Here is a 17,762-nt window from a genome sequence, read left to right on the forward strand (position 1 = left end):
TGGTCACTTGTCAGGAATGTACAGACTTAGACAATCCTTTTCAAACCCGAGTATACTAAACTGCAGAAAATTGCACATTGATTGCACAAGAGCACCACTTAAAAACTTTGCTGGATATCACACGATGCAAGTGCAATTTGGAACACATATTTGGCTACGGATGTTACTCTGCATGTTTTTTGAATAAGTACAAATATTTCAGTCAAGCAGACTGTTCTCACTAGGTTATGATTGAAATATTCTCTGCGCTCAGAAGCTGTATTGGATCTATATGCTGTAAAACAAGACTCTTGACTAGAATCATTGAATGTATTTCCACTGTGCTCATGGAGATAATTATTCTTGATTATTATTTTGAAATAAATGTGATCCAAGGCTCTGATTTTTGGCTGTAGTGATAATTTACAGTCCGAAAGGGTACGGAAGTAACCACAAGAATCCAGTTTTCATAGCTAAGGCACAATAAAATTCTCTTGAGCCAACAGTTTACTACGAAAACTCTTGGCAGCATATACCACTGGTAAAATAGATTAAATGTCCCAGGGACACTTACTTCTTAACATAGCCTCCTTCCACCATTCACATCACAATAGGTCCTGACTTGCTGTCATCCACCAAGTTCTCTTTTCGCAAGATCCCCATGTCCTTTAAAGACAGAAATTGGTGATCATCCAATCTGATCCCTTTTTAAAGTTACATGGCAACTTCTCTTCCCAAAATATTAGGCACACTGACAGCCACAATGTTTATGACACTTGGTCAACGTCGCTCATTAATAATGTTAGCTTCATAATTTGATTTTTTTCATGTCTTCTCTTTTAAATCTAAATTTTAACTGCTATGGAAAAGTGAAGATATCGGGCCGTTACCTCAGAGCCGCAGCGGTGTATCTGGAGGAAACAAAATCAGAAAATGCTGGACAATCTCAGCAGGTCTGATGCATCTGAAGAGAGAGAAAAGAGCTAACGTTTTGAGTCTGGATGACACTTTGCCAAATCTAGAGAGAACTGGAATTAAGATGAGATGTTATACTGTTGTGTGTGTTTGTGTGTGTCGGGGGGAGGGGGGGGGGGGGGGAGGGGGGGGAGGGGGGGGAGGGAGGGGGGAGTCTGGATAGAAGGCCAGTGTTAGGCGGAGATTGACAAAGATGTTGTGCCAAAAAAGACAAAGGGAATGTAAATGGTGGTGATAATTACAAGGAAGGGTGCTGAGAGTTGCACATTAAAGATCAGAATGTGTTAATGGCAGAACAAAGATAAGCATTGCGTCGAAGGACAACTTGGAACAGTGTATCTGGGAGGTACCTGAAAGATGTGGTGGGGAACAAACCCCAGACGTTCCTAATTAAGGTGTGCACATCAAATGGCCGAGAAGTGCAAATTCACATGAGAAACTGCCTGGCACTGGGAGCCATCTGAAAATATGATTAAGATCGCAAACTTCATGGGCGGGATTCTCCGGTCGTCGATGGGGAAATCACGATCGGCCTGAGAAATCCCGTTTGCATTGAAATTGGGGGCGACGCCACTTTTGCGATGCTCCACCCCCTTGAAAACGGCATACTCGAAGAGTATGGCGCACACCGTCAGGACGGCCTTACGATGTCATCGGAGGCCCTCCCCCGATGCTCCGCCCCCGCTGGGCCGAGTTCCTGACGGCATGGAACAAATGAATAAGAATGTGTGCTCCTGCTATATAAAATGTTTGAAATTAATTATGCTTTGGAGGAAACAGAGTATATTCCAGAATTCCTTTGTGTCTATACACTATGAACGTGAACATCTGTATATGTGCTCTATACATGGATCAGTGAATGAAATGGAAACTACCAACTTATGCATTACTGACTTAATTATGAAATGAAATGAAAAATGAAAAATATGACAGCGAACTAAATGCCCCAACACAGTTTGATGTTATTCAAGACTTAACCACTAATTTGCTGGATAGAAAGATTTATTTAAATAAAACTATTAAAACTTAAAACACTCTTCGAAAATGAATTGTCTTTAATGTGGGCAGGTTAAGGTACTGTGGTTGCATGCTAACTTTAGATCCATTTATGTTGTACAACTCAAATTACTTTTATATTAATGGCACAAACACTCAACATTTAGCATAATACTCCTCAGTCTGCTAGTTTAACAGCTATCTATCAATTTACTTGTTTTAAAGGGTTAATGCTTATCGTAATAATGATACTAGCGGGATGCCATATGAATGGCACAGCAACACTAATTTCTGTGTTCATATTTCTTCAATGTGGATGAAAAACAGGCACAGCAACCTTACCATGTTTGTTACTGGAGCTGGCAATTGATTTGGGGTTGCAAAAAGTACATATTTTTTTCTTAAATGGAATGTGATTTCATTAGCTAGTGGTAAGGTTATAGTTAGGCTATTCTTTAGATCCCTCCAACAATAATCACTGCATCATAACACAAAACCAAAATACTGCAGATGCTGGAAATCTGAAGTAAAAACAGAAATTGCTGGAATCTCTTAGAAGGTTTGGTAGCATCGATGGAGAGAGAAACAAAGGGCAGTATTTAATGGAGGTGATGGGTGTCTCGTCCAGCAGCTGGAGAGCCGGCGAGGGCCCCGCAACACATCTTTTAGGGAAGGCCTACACCATTAAGTTGCACTCAGGCACTTAGCTGGGCAGTGTCCGAATTTCCCTGGGATCAAGGTCCTTGGAGGCAGAAGTCCTACTCACCAAGAACTGCTGGCCAGTCAGAATCTGTCAATGCCAGTGGAGGGGTGATTGGTATTGGTACGACACCCACCCACGACTAGGTATCTTCGCTAGATCCCAGGCCACAGGCTAGTAGTGATGGAAAGAAGTCATGGGGTGGGGGGGGTCACAGTGATGTGACATCAAGAGCAGAGAATGGATCGCAGTGGGCCCTTTCTAATGCTGAATTCCTTGATTATGCATTTGAATGCCTTTGACAGCGGGATAGCACCCCCCACCCCCTCCGCCTCCCCCCACCCATGGGAACCCTCCACCTCAGAAGTCCACAAGTAACCTCGCAAGGGTTTGCTTGTTGTATTCCAGGCAAGAGGAACCTGATTGCCCACAGCTAGGCTAATACCAGCGATAGCAGGATGAGATCCTGAAGTGGAGTCACTTAATTGCCCACTTAAACAGCTCAATTCGTAACAGGGTGGAAAGGTGATCAACAGGCCTGTCCACCACAGACTTAATCGGGTGGAGGAAGGTGGTAGAATCTCCTCCTAATTACCAAATGCCCCCAGCACCAAATTCCCCATCGGCTAGGGGGAGCATTAAGTTCCTCCCAGAATAAGGTTTAGGTTAGTGATGTTTCAACAGGCTATTCATCAGTGGAATCCGTGTATCATTGCTTTTATATCTTTTTAAAAAATTTACCCAATTCATTTTTTCCAATTAAGGGACAAAGCATGGCCAATCCACCTACCCTGCACATTTTTGGGTTGTGGGGGTGAAACCCACGCAAACACGGGGAGAATGTGCAAACTCCACACGAACAGTGACCCAGGGCCGGGATCGAACTCAGGTCCTCAGTGCCGTAGGCAGCAATGCTAACCACTGCGCCACCGTGCTGCCACTCTTTTATATCTTAATGCAGGTACAGCAAGCAATTATTTTAGATTATTCTCTGCCACAGATTCTTGTTATGAATTTTGTCAGAACTGCAACTGTAATTTTCAAGTGACACCATATGCCGTTGGAACTGGACAATCTCCTTACAATAGGAAAATTGCAAATTGATATTAAATCTGTAATTACTGTACAGGGTGTTGGATATGGTGGCATATTGGGTCTGTTATTGGACTAATTATCAAGAGTTGTGTGTTCAAATTCGATGGTTGCAGATAGGGAATTTAAATTAAAATACTTAAATAAATTTGGAATAAAATTAGTAATGGTTAGCACAAAACTATTGCATTGCTGTATAAACACAACTAGTTCACTAATGCCCTTCAGAGAAGGAAATCTGCCATTTTTAACCAGTCTGGCCTATATGTGAATCCAAAGCAATATGCTTGACTTTTAAACATCCTCTGAAGTGACCTAGCAAACCACTCAGTTATATTCACAAAGGTAGTTCACCACCACTTTCTCAAAACACAGCGGTGCTTAAACCGGAGACTGAATGAATAAATAAATAAGTCTTTTGGACTGAAAAATCAATGGGAACCAAGTGGGGTTCATTGGCAGGTGGCACTTGTGTACACTTGGTTGCTAAGGGGTTTTACTGCAGCAACAATATAGGTGTAATTAACTCACACAATAACAGTTTCTCAATCTACTCATTTTGCTACCTCCATTTCATAAGTTCTGCCTTTCACATTTTGATACAAAGTCTCAGCTTATTTTTGTTCACACTATCAAACCATTCCACAAGAGACCACCAGCTTTCAAGGTAATTATACATATCTGTTGGCAGCTTGCATCAGTTCAAAACCCAAAAATACCTTGACAACATTCCTCCTAATTGATCACCTGGACAAACGTCATCACTCAGGACTAGAAAACTAATGGCGATTATGAAATTCTACAAGGAGTATGGAAAGCTATATTTCTCTGGGAAAGCAAAGTTAGTAAGACAACCGTTTTTTCAAAGGAATGAAACTGACATTACAGAGGTCTCCTTGCCCTGTGCATTTTTTCACTAATGATATGTAACGGCTGTGAGCCTGCAATATGCATGTATGTGTCCATTCGGATTCCCATCATTTTGCAAAGCTGGACCGAGTTCCTCAAAAACCGAGTCACAGGAGACCAGAACCTGCTGAGGCTTGAAGGCATTTTTTGACACCAGCCTTCACTTCGCACTTAAAATGAAAATACTGGATTTGACACAACATACACCAGGTAGTATGAGAAACCTTTTTACTCTCTTCTCAAAAGAAAATCCCTGACAGGAGTCAATACCAATCCTAAGATGCTGCCACGGAATCATCAAAAACATGAAATGAAAATCTGAAGGGTTGCTTTTTGAGATATTCTGTAAAATATTTTATTAAACAATGTGGAGAGTGAATTCTACGCAAAGGGAGTTTTATTTCTATTTCTGTGCTATTTATGCCAGCACATGCCGCTTCAAACAGCAGAAATAGATTTGAACGCAGTCCAGATGGACTCATCCTAGATGTAATGCAAAGGACTATATGCAAAAGAGAATAAGCATTAATACATTGTTTCAAGGAATCATTGTCCTTCACTGCTACTCGGGTGTTGTTCCTTATGTATTTCTGTTAAAAGCAATAGCGTTAAAGAAGCATAAATTATTTTTTCCCCCTTGTTCCTTTTGGTACAGTAGTTCTAAAATAAAACACCACTTCAAAAATCAAAGATAAAGTTGAACTGGGTAAGTGAAGAAAATGCTTTGTTTGTAGAACAAAATGCAGACAGAACCACTGTTTCTTGTATCCCAGTGGTCCAGATCTGGTCAACAAAACAGATGTGTGATGTATGATGCCAACAGTTTTTATTTTGCTTTTAATTTGCGTATGCCAACAGACATGTACATTTGCAAATAATGTATTACTAAGTTTAATGTCCAAAAGCTCCGAGAGTCATGAAAGATTAGAAGTCCCCTGTTTGCTCATAACATGGAATATGTAGTTTCTACCTCATTCATCAGAAAGACACAGCACCCAATGAGATACTTGTTGTTCTTGCTGATTTAGTGACTAAAGGAAATATCTCTACATTTTCATAATTATGTAAGGAGTGCTGTTCTCACCCTCTCAAAATTTAGATTATAATGTTGATACCAAATATCTGATTGTGATCACCAGTAATATAAGCCTTTTTCAACAGATCCTCTGGTCATAGATAGCGCTGAAGAACATGATGCACCTATATGTGGACACTTGCAAACAGGCACATCCCTCTGCAGATCTTTACACTTATTACCCGAATGGAACCAAAATTAATTGGGTAATTTCCATTTTATGGTTCAAATTACACTAGGTGAGAAGTCAGGATAAACTATGATGTACTTTAACTAAAATGTTCCTAACGTAAATACCTGTAAGATTGTAATTATGTGATTTAAATATAAAATCTCATGCCATCATTGCACAGCCATATTGCCAAAGTCATGGTGGTTCAGAATAGCAAACTGACAACCCATACAAGTTAATGTACAACAAAATTGAAGACCGAGTATAATGTATTCAAGCTTGCTGACAATCCAAAGGTAGCACAAGGACAGCTAAGCTGTGAGAATGATGCAATGCAGCAATGAAGGAGGAAAAAAATCAGTGAGATTGAAAATGTGAAACTAACCACTTTAGAAGGAAGCAGATTTTTTTCTTTAAAAAAGGTGAAAGATCAGTAAATGTAAGCACGTAGAACGATTTTGGGGTGTTCGCACACAAATCACAGAAGGTTAATATTCAAGAACAGAAAGCAATTCAGAAGGCAAATACTGTCGCACATTAGTCTTTATTCGTGTCCAGGAGGAAGGAAGTTTTGCTGTGATTAAATAGAGCTTTGCTGAGACCATGCATACCTGTGGTAGTGTGTTCAATTTTAGATTCCTTATCCAAGGAAGGATCTCAGGGTTCCTGCACCTTTAGTGAAATAAAATTCCTCTAATTTTCCATGTAGATGAAGAACTTTTGAGTGGGTTTCAAGTGAAAGATTGGAGTAAGTGGTCTCAACTATAGACACGCAGCAAATGAATCTTCCTCCACCACCACGTCAGACACAGTATTTAGACATGGGCGCGATTCTCCCAAAAGGGAATAAAATCCCCTCGTGAGCACGTTTAGTGAATGATCTTCGGCGCTCGCAGTGCCGAGAAACACATGTCTATTCAACGTGATTCGTGTTGAATAAGGGGCCTGATGGGAATACGCGGCCGAGGCCGCACATAGCCCCGTTTTGTACAGTGGGGAGTTTCGCTCGGCAGGACATTTAAAAATGGCGTCCCGATCTCCGAGGCCCCTGCAATGATCCCTGACCTTCCCCCCGAACGCACTGTGAGAGGGACTCCAGTCCCACAAAACACCTCCCCAAACACCCATGATGGGCAACCTTGGCAGTGCCCATGCCAGCTGGCAATGTGCCTGGGCAAATTTGCAGTGCCAGCCCACGTGGCACCAGTGCCAGAGCACCACTCTACCCAAAGGGCATGCAGCTGGGTGCCTCTGATCCCCTTGGAGACCCCGACGAGTGCCATTCTGTCTGGTCCCCATTTACATAGACATAGCACATATAGTGCAGAAGGAGGCCATTCGGCCCATCGGGTCTGCACCGACCCACTTAAGCCCTCACTTCCACCATATCCCCATAATCCCGCCTAACCTTTTTGGTCACTATGGGCAATTTATCATGGCCAATACACATAACCTGCACGTCTTTGGAATGTGGGTGGAAACCGGAGCACCCGGAGGAAACCCTCGCAGCCACGGGAAGAACGTGCAGACTCCGCACAGACAGTTACCCACCAGGGAATCGAACCTGGGACCTTGGCGCTGTGAAGCCACAGTGCTATCCACTTGTGCTACCGTGCTGCCTAATTTGTGGGGATCAGTGCTGAACGGCATTCGCCTGAGGTCTCTGAGGCAAAGGAGTTGAATCCCAAAGCCTCAGGTACCTTGGGAATCTGCACATTAGAGTAAGGCGTACTACCTCACTCTAATATACAGATTTGCCAAAATGTGATCCTGCCCATTGTGGGTGGGATTTACATCGCAATGTCTTGCGAGATCGCGTTGGGTCTTGCGAGGCATGGCAAGCCGGGTAGTACTTGGGAGCGTGGTCTCCAGGCTTTCATTGGCCATTTTGTGTCGCAGCGAGCTGCTTTTCGGGCGCAGTGTGACTGTTGGATCGTGCCAATTGTCTCTTCCACTTGATTGAATGAGGTGCCTGTTTCTGGGCGGTCTTACCTTGTTTACCATGCTCTAGCTCTGAAATAAAGCATGCATCTTGTCCTCTGCCTCCACAACAACAGAAATCTGTATATGGCACCAAAAAAGACACTTCTCCTCACATGAGACAAGAAAGTAAGGAGGAGCTGGGGAACCTGGTACATACTACTCGGTCAATTACTGCTGTTGTTCTGCCAGTGTCCAAAGCTATTCTAGCATGTAGATTACCCCTGATTGACAGGTGTTTTGGCTAATGACTGCTGTAGTTCTGATGGTCTGCAAAGCAGTCAATCAGCGATGGCAATACATCGAATCATAGAATCACGAAAGTGCAGAAGGAGGACATTTGGCCCATCGAGTCTGCATTGACCCTCTGAAAGAGCACCCTATCTAAGCCCACGTCCCCACCCTATCCCCGTATCCCAGTAACCCCACATAACCCTTTGGATACCAAGGCCAATTTAACATGGCCAATTGACCCAACCTGCACATCTTTGGACTGATAGATCAGCAGACCACAGCAGGAGGAGAAACCTGCAATGGACTTCAAAAATGTGAATCAAAGCAAACTATTACTCAGAGGGGGAAATGGACATTGGAAAAAGTTGGAATTCTACCCAAAATCAGAAAACTCCCTTCCAGGTCTTTACAAAATTCCGTGATCTTTTAATGACATGATTTTGGGCCTTTTTGGAAATTTCCATTATTTGTCCAGGTTTACCAAAACCCACAGGAACCAAAACCCTTAGAAGGGGAGCAATAATTGTACTAAATGGATTCCTGGAAGGAGAGGATTTTTCCGAGAAGAGATATTTTTAGGAGTTTAGAAGTATGAGAAGTGATCGCATTGAAACATATAAAATTCTTAACAAGGCTTTAGAGAGTAGATACTGAAAGGCTGTTTCCTCTGATTGGACTGTAGAACCAGGGGTTCTAGGATATGGGGTTGTGCGTTGGAAATTGTGATGAGGAGTAATTTCTTCACTTAGAGAATTGTGAATTTTTGGAATTCTCCACCCTATAGGGTTATGGGAAAGTGGGACAGTTAACATAGAACATAGAACATAGAACATAGAAAATACAGCACAGAACAGGCCCTTCGGCCCACGATGTTGTGCCGAACCTTTGTCCTAGATTAATCATAGATTATCATTGAATCTACAGTGCAGAAGGAGGCCATTCGGCCCCCTGAGTCTGCACCAGCTCTTGGAAAGAGCACGTTACCCAAACTCAACACCTCCACCCAACACCAAGGGCAATTTGGACATTAAGGGCAATTTATCATTGGCCAATTCACCTAACCCGCACATCTTTGGACTGTGGGAGGAAACCGGAGCACCCGGAGGAAACCCACGCAGACACGGGGAGGACGTGCAGACTCCACACAGACAATGACCCAAGCCGAAATCGAACCTGGGACCATGGATCTGTGAAGCAATTGTGCTATCCACAATGCTACCGTGCTGCCCTTAAGAACAAATACATCTACACTATATAATTTTCCCGTAATCCATGTACCTATCCAACAGCTGCTTGAAGGTCACTAATGTTTCTGACTCAACTACTTCCACAGGCAGTGCATTCCATGCCCCCACTACTCTCTGGGTAAAGAACCTACCTCTGATATCCCTCCTATATCTTCCACCTTTCACCTTAAATTTATGTCCCCTTGTAATGGTGTGTTCCACCTGGGGAAAAAGTCTCTGACTGTCTACTCTATCTATTCCCCTGATCATCTTATAAACCTCTATCAAGTCGCCCCTCATCCTTCTCCGCTCTAATGAGAAAAGGCCTAGCACCCTCAACCTTTCCTCGTAAGACCTACTCTCCATTCCAGGCAACATCCTGGTAAATCTTCTTTGCACCTTTTCCAGAGCTTCCACATCCTTCCTAAAATGAGGCGACCAGAACTGTACACAGTACTCCAAATGTGGCCTTACCAAAGATTTGTACAGCTGCATCATCACCTCACGGCTCTTAAATTCAATCCCTCTGTTAATGAACGCGAGCACACCATAGGCCTTCTTCACAGCTCTATCCACTTGAGTGGCAACTTTCAAAGATGTATGAACATAGACCCCAAGGTCTCTCTGCTCCTCCACAATGCCAAGAACTCTACCGTTAACCCTGTATTCCGCATTCATATTTGTCCTTCCAAAATGGACAACCTCACACTTTTCAGGGTTAAACTCCATCTGCCACTTCTCAGCCCAGCTCTGCATCCTATCTATGTCTCTTTGCAGCCGACAACAGCCCTCCTTACTATCCACAACTCCACCAATCTTCGTATCGTCTGCAAATTTACTGACCCACCCTTCAACTCCCTCATCCAAGTCATTAATGAAAATCACAAACAGCAGAGGACCCAGAACTGATCCCTGCGGTACGCCACTGGTAACTGGGATCCAGGCTGAATATTTGCCATCCACCACCACTCTCTGACTTCTATCGGTTAGCCAGTTAAGTGAGGTTAAAGATCCATAATGATCTTACAGAAACTGTAGACTCGAAGAGCAGTATTTTGCTCATTTTTCTAATATTTAAATTTTTTAAATCAAGTATCTATTTTCTGGCATTATCAATCATCTTTCGTACAATGGCTTCCAATATCAGCGCTAAATACTATACAATGCAGTTTATAAAAAACACTGAAGAATAATGTTTGCAAGGTTTGAAATTTTAGGAAAGAGAAGTCCACGGACTTGTGCATCTCTGAGAGAGGACATTTATACCCAGAGGAGAATAAGTAATAATTCTGCCATGATACCCTGGGCTAGTGCGCGCTCAATTCCAGCACCACTTGACCTGGAGTCGCAACACAGGTGAAGTAAGATTGTATTTAAAATACCCAAGGTACTTGGTTGAACCAAATAAACTGCAGTCACCAGATTTGTAACTTTAACATAAATAACCTTTTATTATGTACTGTATTACAAGTAAATGGACAGAAAACGTAACTTACTATCTAATACCCCACACAGAGACAGACAGGCGAAAGGATGGTAGAAAGGGAAAGAAAATATGAATAAAAGTAAAAGGTTTAGGTTCTTTGATGCAGTGGGATGACTTCTAGTTAGTGTCTTTCTGAAGTTCAGGCTTTCGTTTTGATACATCTTCCTCTAGGCTTGAGATGGTTTTCTCTGTCTATCTTCTCTGCAGACTCAGTATCATTCTAGGTTCACAGCAAAGAATGTGCCGGGCATCCACTGCTTCCAGAACAATAAAGCAGCTCTTTCACTTCAGCAAGCAGGAGAGAGAGAAGGAAAGAGATTGAGAGAGAGAGAGAGAGAGAGAGAGAACGAGAGAGCTTTGATAAAGAGTCATCCAGACTCAAAAAATTAGCTCTGTTCTCTCTCCACAGATGCTGTCCAACTTGCTGAGATTGCCCAGTATTTTCTGTTTTAGTGAGACAGTGTTCCTTTCACTTCCAAGGTCTAAACGCTTCAGCCCAGTTCTCTCAGAAAGCATCACAGAGGAACCAATCATAATTAATAATAAACTTTATTGTCACAAGTAGGATTACATTAACACTGCAAGGAAATTACTGTGAAAAGTCCCGAGTCGCCACATTCCGGCGCCTATTCAGGTACACAGGGGGAGAATTCAGAATTGTCATGTGAGAGTACCTTTAAGAAATGGGTGTTTGCCTTGCTGCCTCACGGCGCCGAGGTCCCAGGTTCGATTCCGGCTCTGGGTCACCGTCCGTGTGGAGTTTGCACATTCTCCCCGTGTTTGCGTGGGTTTCGCCCCCCACAACCCAAAAGATGTGCAGGCTAGGTGGATTGTCCACACAAAATTGGCCCTTAATTGGCAAAAATGAATTGGGTACTCTAAATTTATTTTTAAAAAAAGAAATGGGTGTTCAAGAAATGGGTATTATCAGTGATGTCAGAGTGTGGGTGGAGCTGGGCTGTCTGTCAGCTTTTTACTTTCGTTTTTGAGCAGGCTGCAGGGTGTGTTTTAGTTTTGTTTTCAGTGTTGGAGCTGAAGCCAGACAGAACAGGTGCACTGTTGACCTCTCTGCCATGAAAAGACTATCTGTTGATCATTTGGTGAATTCAGAATGATAAATGTTCTCAGTGGTGAATGTAAACCTAATGTGCTTCTGGTAAAAGGTGTTTTAAGTCTTATGGATGTTAAAAGGAAAGCTTTAAGTATTACTTAGTGTTGTAGTCTATGGGGGATGTATTTGAATTGATGGTTGCTAAGATGTTCACTATGTTTTAAAAAGGTGAACTTGAGTTCAGAGAATAAACATTGTTTTGCTTTAAAAAATACTTTTCCATTTCTGCTGTACACCTGTAGAGTGGGTTGTGTGCTCCCCATACCACAATCTATTAAAAGTTGTGGGTCAGGTGAACTCCATGATACACTTTGGGGTTCTCTGAACCCTGGCCCATAGCAGAATTTCCAAATTACCTATCAGCGCGACTTTCAGGACTTGTGGGAGGAAGCCAGAGTATCCGGAGGAAACCCACGGAGACATGGGGGGAACGTGCAGACTCCACACAGACAGTGACCCAGCCGGGAATCAAACCTGGGAGCCTGACGCTGTGAAGCCACAGTGCTAACCACTGAGCCCGTGCTGCCCTGTATCCTGCTGCCAATCACTGACTACTGTCAGGGAGAACACCATCCCTGGTCAACCCATCGATCTGACTCCCTCAAAACCTGGATCCGAAGATACACTTGGTGGTGAGGAGTCTGGCTTCTCCTCTCCAAAACGAAACCTGGTAACAGTATCTTGACCAGCAGGCTGCTTCAACTTCTGCTAAAGGCACATTCCGATTATGAGTCAACAGACCACAATAATAAAATAACATAAAAGAAATGAGAACAAAGGAAATAAAAAGAAAGGACTCTTACATTCTATGCATTATAAATGCTTAATAAGTATCTATTACTTGATAATCAATTCTGAATCTGGGGCGTCGTGAATTCCGCCCCTGCCGCCCGCCGAAGTCTCCGAAGGGAGAAAGGTCGGCGGGGCGTCAATGACGCCGCAGACGTCGGAGAATGGCGCGGGTGGGCGCAAGGCAATCGATTTTGGGCCTGCCGATATTCTCCCGTCCGGATGGGCCGAAGTCCCGTCGACTTGATGACGGGTCACGTCGGCGTAAATCAAACCTCCTTTCAATCGGCGTCAACCTATGCTCAAGGGGGATATGGGGGATATGGGGGAGGGGGGATATGGGGGAGGGGGAATATGGGGGAGGGGGGATATGGGGGAGGGGGGATATGGGGGAGGGGGGATATGGGGGAGGGGGGATATGGGGGAGGGGGGATATGGGGGTGGGGGATATGGGGGATATGGATATCGGGCAGGGGGGGAGGGGGGGAGGCTCACCCTGGCTGCTCTGACGAGGTCGTTCACCTTCTTGTGGCACTGGGTGCCTGTCCGTGGTGTCAGGGCCACAGCGGTGACGGCCTCTGCCACCTCCCTCCACAGACGCCGGCTGTGGCGTGGGGCAACTCTGCGGCCATGTCCGGGATACAGGGCCTCCCTCCTCTGCTCCACTTCTCCACATCCCGTGACTGGAACCTCGGGGCTGAGCGGCGGGCGGCCATCCGGTCGGGTGTTCCAGTCGGGTGTTCCGGTCGGGTGGGGGGGAGGAGCGCGTCCTGATGAGCCGTCATGGCGTGAAGCACGTGAGCTAGCGCGGATCCCGTCACGTCGCTGCTAGCCCATTCCGGGCCGGAGACTTTGCGACATTTGGGGCGGCGTGATGAAGGTCGGATTTGCGCCGTTTTTGGCGCCGATCGGCAGACTTTGCGCCGATAAAGGAGAATTTCGCCCCAGATCTGTTACCCCCTCAGGCAGAGCATTGAAGATCCGCACTGCACATTGCGTAATTTTTTTCCCTCATGTTGAAGTTGGTTCTTTTGCCAATTACCTTATATTAGCGTTCTCTGGATCTTGACCTCCGCCAGTGTAAACGTTTTCTCTCTGTCTAGACCCCTCGTGATTTTGAACACCTCAAACAAATCTCCTCTCAAACTTCCCTTTGCTAAGGAGAACAATTCCCTGAGAAGCCAGGCTATCCACAAAAATCAAGTCCCTCATCTCCAGAACTATCTTCTCAAATCTTCTGCACCCTCTCTAAATTCTTCTAAAGTGCAGTGTCCAGAATTGGACAAAGTGTCCCAGTTGAGGCTGTACCAGTGTATTATAAAAGTTCATCATATTCTGCCTGCTTTTTCACTCCACGGGCCGTTCTGACGCCCGTGGAGTGAAAAAGCAGGCAATCTTTTTTTTTTTTTAAAGTGTCCCGCGGATAACGCCCCCCACACTCAGCATCATTTCCTGCAGTGAGGAGCTCCGACGAGCAGAGTGCAGAGCTCCTCATTGCAGGCTGGGATCAGGGTGCCATTTGTAAATGGTGTCCTACTCCCTTGGCCCCCCCAAACCACCCCCAATTCACTGTTGGGGGTACTAGGGACCCCCGCACCCTGCCTCACATGGGCAGAACACCCCCGAGCCTGATCCCTGGCATGGGAAAAATGTCACCCTGGCAGTGCCAGGTGGCCGTTAGATTTGCCATGAGCATGACTAAGTGGGTACTTAAACTCACTTAACCATGCGCGATTGGCTCCTGCCCATTGTGGGCGGGATCTAGTTTGTGTCGTCTCGCGAGGCGTAACAGCCATCGGGAATTCTGGGGGAGGCCTCTCCTGGGATATTACTCCGGTTCCTGTGCGATGCGGCTGGTAGATCACGTGTATGATGTCCAGGATCCTCAATGCTTTTTCAACCATTTTCTCAACCTGTCTTGCCATCTTAAAAGATTTATGCACATATATCCCAGGTTTCTGCATTCCTGCAGCCCCCCCTTTAGAATTGTACTCTTTATCTTATACTGTTTCTTATTGTTCTTCCTACCAAAATACAATGCAAAATATTCCATGGAACTATTTGGAAGAAAAGCAAGAGAATTAATCTGTTGTCCTGTCCAATATGTATCCCACAATATCAGATTATCTGATCATTTTCATTTTGCTGTTTGTGGGAGATTGTAGTGCACAAATAGGCCCCCATGTTTCCTATATTGCAACAATACACCAAAAATACTTCATGGGGAGGAGCGGGGGATCAAAAGCACTTTGAGACATCCAGTGGTCATGAAAGGCAGTATATAACGCTTTCTTTTTCTTTCAAAAAACCTCAAATTTGTTTGCATTAAATTTCAGCCATTCCACTAGCCTATGTTCTCTTAGATTTTGCCTTCTAAAATTTTGCAGCCCTCAATTTATAGACTTTAGCACATTTAGTGTTATTATATGTTATTACAGTAAAATGATAGTGTAGATTTATTTGTTCTCAAGGGCAGCACGGTAGCATTGTGGATAGCACAATGCTTCACAGCTCCAGGGTCCCAGGTTCGATTCCGGCTTGGGTCACTGTCTGTGCGGAGTCTGCACGTCCTCCCCGTGTCTGCGTGGGTTTCCTCCGGGTGCTCCGGTTTCCTCCCACAGTCCAAAGATGTGCGGGTTAGGTGAATTGGCCAATGATAAATTGCCCTTAATGTCCAAATTGCCCTTGGTGTTGGGTGGAGGTGTTGAGTTTGGGTGGGGTAATCTTTCCAAGAGCCGGTGCAGACTCAAAGGGCCGAATGGCCTCCTTCTGCACTGTAAATTCAATGATAACCTATGATTAATCTAGGACAAAGGTTCGGCACAACATCGTGGGCCGAAGGGCCTGTTCTGTGCTGTATTTTTCTATGTTTTCTATGTTCTATATATATATTCCTTCCTGGCTTTTCCCCCACCATTTTTCTGCCTAATCGTTTTGATCTCCAACTTTCCTTTAGTTTGTGATGACCCTCATAAGGCTTCAATATTTGCCTCTGCTAGGACAGCAAGAAAGGTATTACACTGGCTTCATTGCCAGTTGAGAGGACGAGGGAGTTGATGGCATGAAAGAGGCAAAAATCAATTAGGGTTTCTGCTATCCAGTGATCCCAATTTTAAAAAATGCAAACATGTAAGTACAGGTAAAGACAGGAGATTGTATTCAGCTATAACCCCTTTATAGTAGAATAGTTTGCCAAAACATACTGTCTAAGTCATATGTCAAGGGATACTCAATGACTACTACTAATATCTGTAAGATGGTACATTAGCATTAATCACTATTTTCAGGGAATTAATTTACGTCTATCAGATGTATTACTGAGACAATTATTGGAAGAAAAGATTGATGGAAAATGAAGGAGAGGAAAATAGACGAATAAATGAATGATGGTTATAACGAACTGGATGAGTTGACCAAATGGAATGTGAAAGGGCAGCACATGACAGGCAGGGGTAGAGATTATGCCACTCAACCTTCTGGGAAGAAGATGATGCCAATGGACAAACAAACAGATGTTTTCTGTCTCAATTACCCTGCAGCATAATCAACAGTCTCTCATGCCAGGGTCTGGTCGAAGAAACTGGATCCTTTGCTTTGCATTGTATTTGTTAATGATTCAGACATAAAAGAAGGGGATCATGATTAAGGTGTTGCAGTCAAAACAAAAATTGTCTGTATGATTGGTAGTGAGGAACAAAGAATAATGGAAGGAAATATACAATTGCGTGGCCACTTTAAGGCAGAGGACTCAAAGGACCACATGCGGCGCCAATCGTGTAAGATCGTGCAAACCCAAGCCAATAGAGTTTGGGAAAGGCCCCGGGAGCAGGACCCTTGGCAGTGTGGATCCCAGAGCCGAAATGTTAAGACCTGTTATATTGATTTCTGTGTCAGCAACTTAACTGCCTTTGCCTTCCACCAATAAACCCCTTTGTTAACTACTGGAAGCCCCCAGTGTATGTCTCGAGCCACCATATTGGCGATCTGGTAAAAGTTTTGATTGCAGCCGACAGGAGTTGTGAATCGAGGGGGGAAGGAAGTAGCTGCTGAAAGTAAAGCTCCAGCAAGAGTCGAGAATCATCAAACCTGAAGTGAAAATGCCTATCACTGGTAAACGAGATCCATTTTACCAAGGGGCTAAGGATTGGAGTCAGTACATCGAACGACTCTGGCGACTTTTTACCTGTGAACGAGATCACAGGCATGGACAAGTCGAAGGTGATACTTCTGACAGTTTGCCGGCCCCAAAAATATAATTTAATTAGAAATCTCACATCCCTGGAGGTACCCAACTTGAAAGCTTTTAACTCTGCAGTGAGAGAAGGGCGGCACGTGGCACTGGGACTATGCCGCTGAGGACCCGGGTTTGAAACCCGGCCCTGGGTCACTGTCCGTGTGAAATTTGCACATTCTCCCCGTGTCTGCGTGGATTTCACCCCCACAACTCAAAGATGCGCAGGTTAGGTGGATTGGCCTAAATTGCTCCTCAATTGGAAAAAAAAGTAATAATTGGGGACTCTAAATTAAAAAAAAAAAACTCTGCAATGAGAGATCATGAAGAGTCTGTCTCAGCTTTCATAGCCAGGCATTTCCAGCTCGCTGAGCACCAAGAGTTTGGACAGTGCTTAGTAACATGTTGCACAGCCAGCTTATTTGTGGGGTTCATAACCTTAATATCCAGAAGAAGCTCCTGGTTGGAACCACTCTAACATTGGAAAAAGGGATTGAGATGACTCAGGCAACAGTGCACCGTAAAAGGCGCCACTGAGCTTCAAAGCATGGCTAAAGGGGAGGTCAACCAAGTATGGGGTGGGATGGCTGTAATGTGCGCAGCAGGATCAGCAGGCATCGCAGAGAACCAGACTGGTCCTCGGGACTGGAGTCAAAGGACTAGAAAAAAGACAGGGCCTCAACCCAAGACTGCTGGACTGCTATCGTTGAGGAGGAGAGTATTTCCAGGAGATCTATCATGTTCGGGAATTTGTGTGTTTCCGATGCAACACGCCTTAGGAACATTCAAGCACAATGGCGCACTTTA

The 17,762-nt window shown here is 44.4% G+C and overlaps 1 protein-coding gene across 4 annotated transcripts in view; it reads right to left on the minus strand.

The window, feature by feature from the left end:
• diaph2 (diaphanous-related formin 2) overlaps positions 1-17,762 on the minus strand; it is a 983,399-nt gene that overhangs the window by 31,237 nt on the left and 934,400 nt on the right. Inside the window, exon 28 of one of the 4 annotated variants that reach the window (XR_011946649.1) lies at positions 554-645. The exons of the other annotated variants lie outside the window; for them this stretch is intronic. The gene's annotated coding sequence lies outside the window, so the exon portion shown is untranslated. The remainder of the gene's footprint in view (positions 1-553; positions 646-17,762) is intronic. 4 annotated transcript variants of the gene reach the window in all.

Source organism: Scyliorhinus torazame, chromosome 5, assembly GCF_047496885.1.
Source record: "Scyliorhinus torazame isolate Kashiwa2021f chromosome 5, sScyTor2.1, whole genome shotgun sequence".
NCBI lineage: Eukaryota > Metazoa > Chordata > Chondrichthyes > Carcharhiniformes > Scyliorhinidae > Scyliorhinus > Scyliorhinus torazame.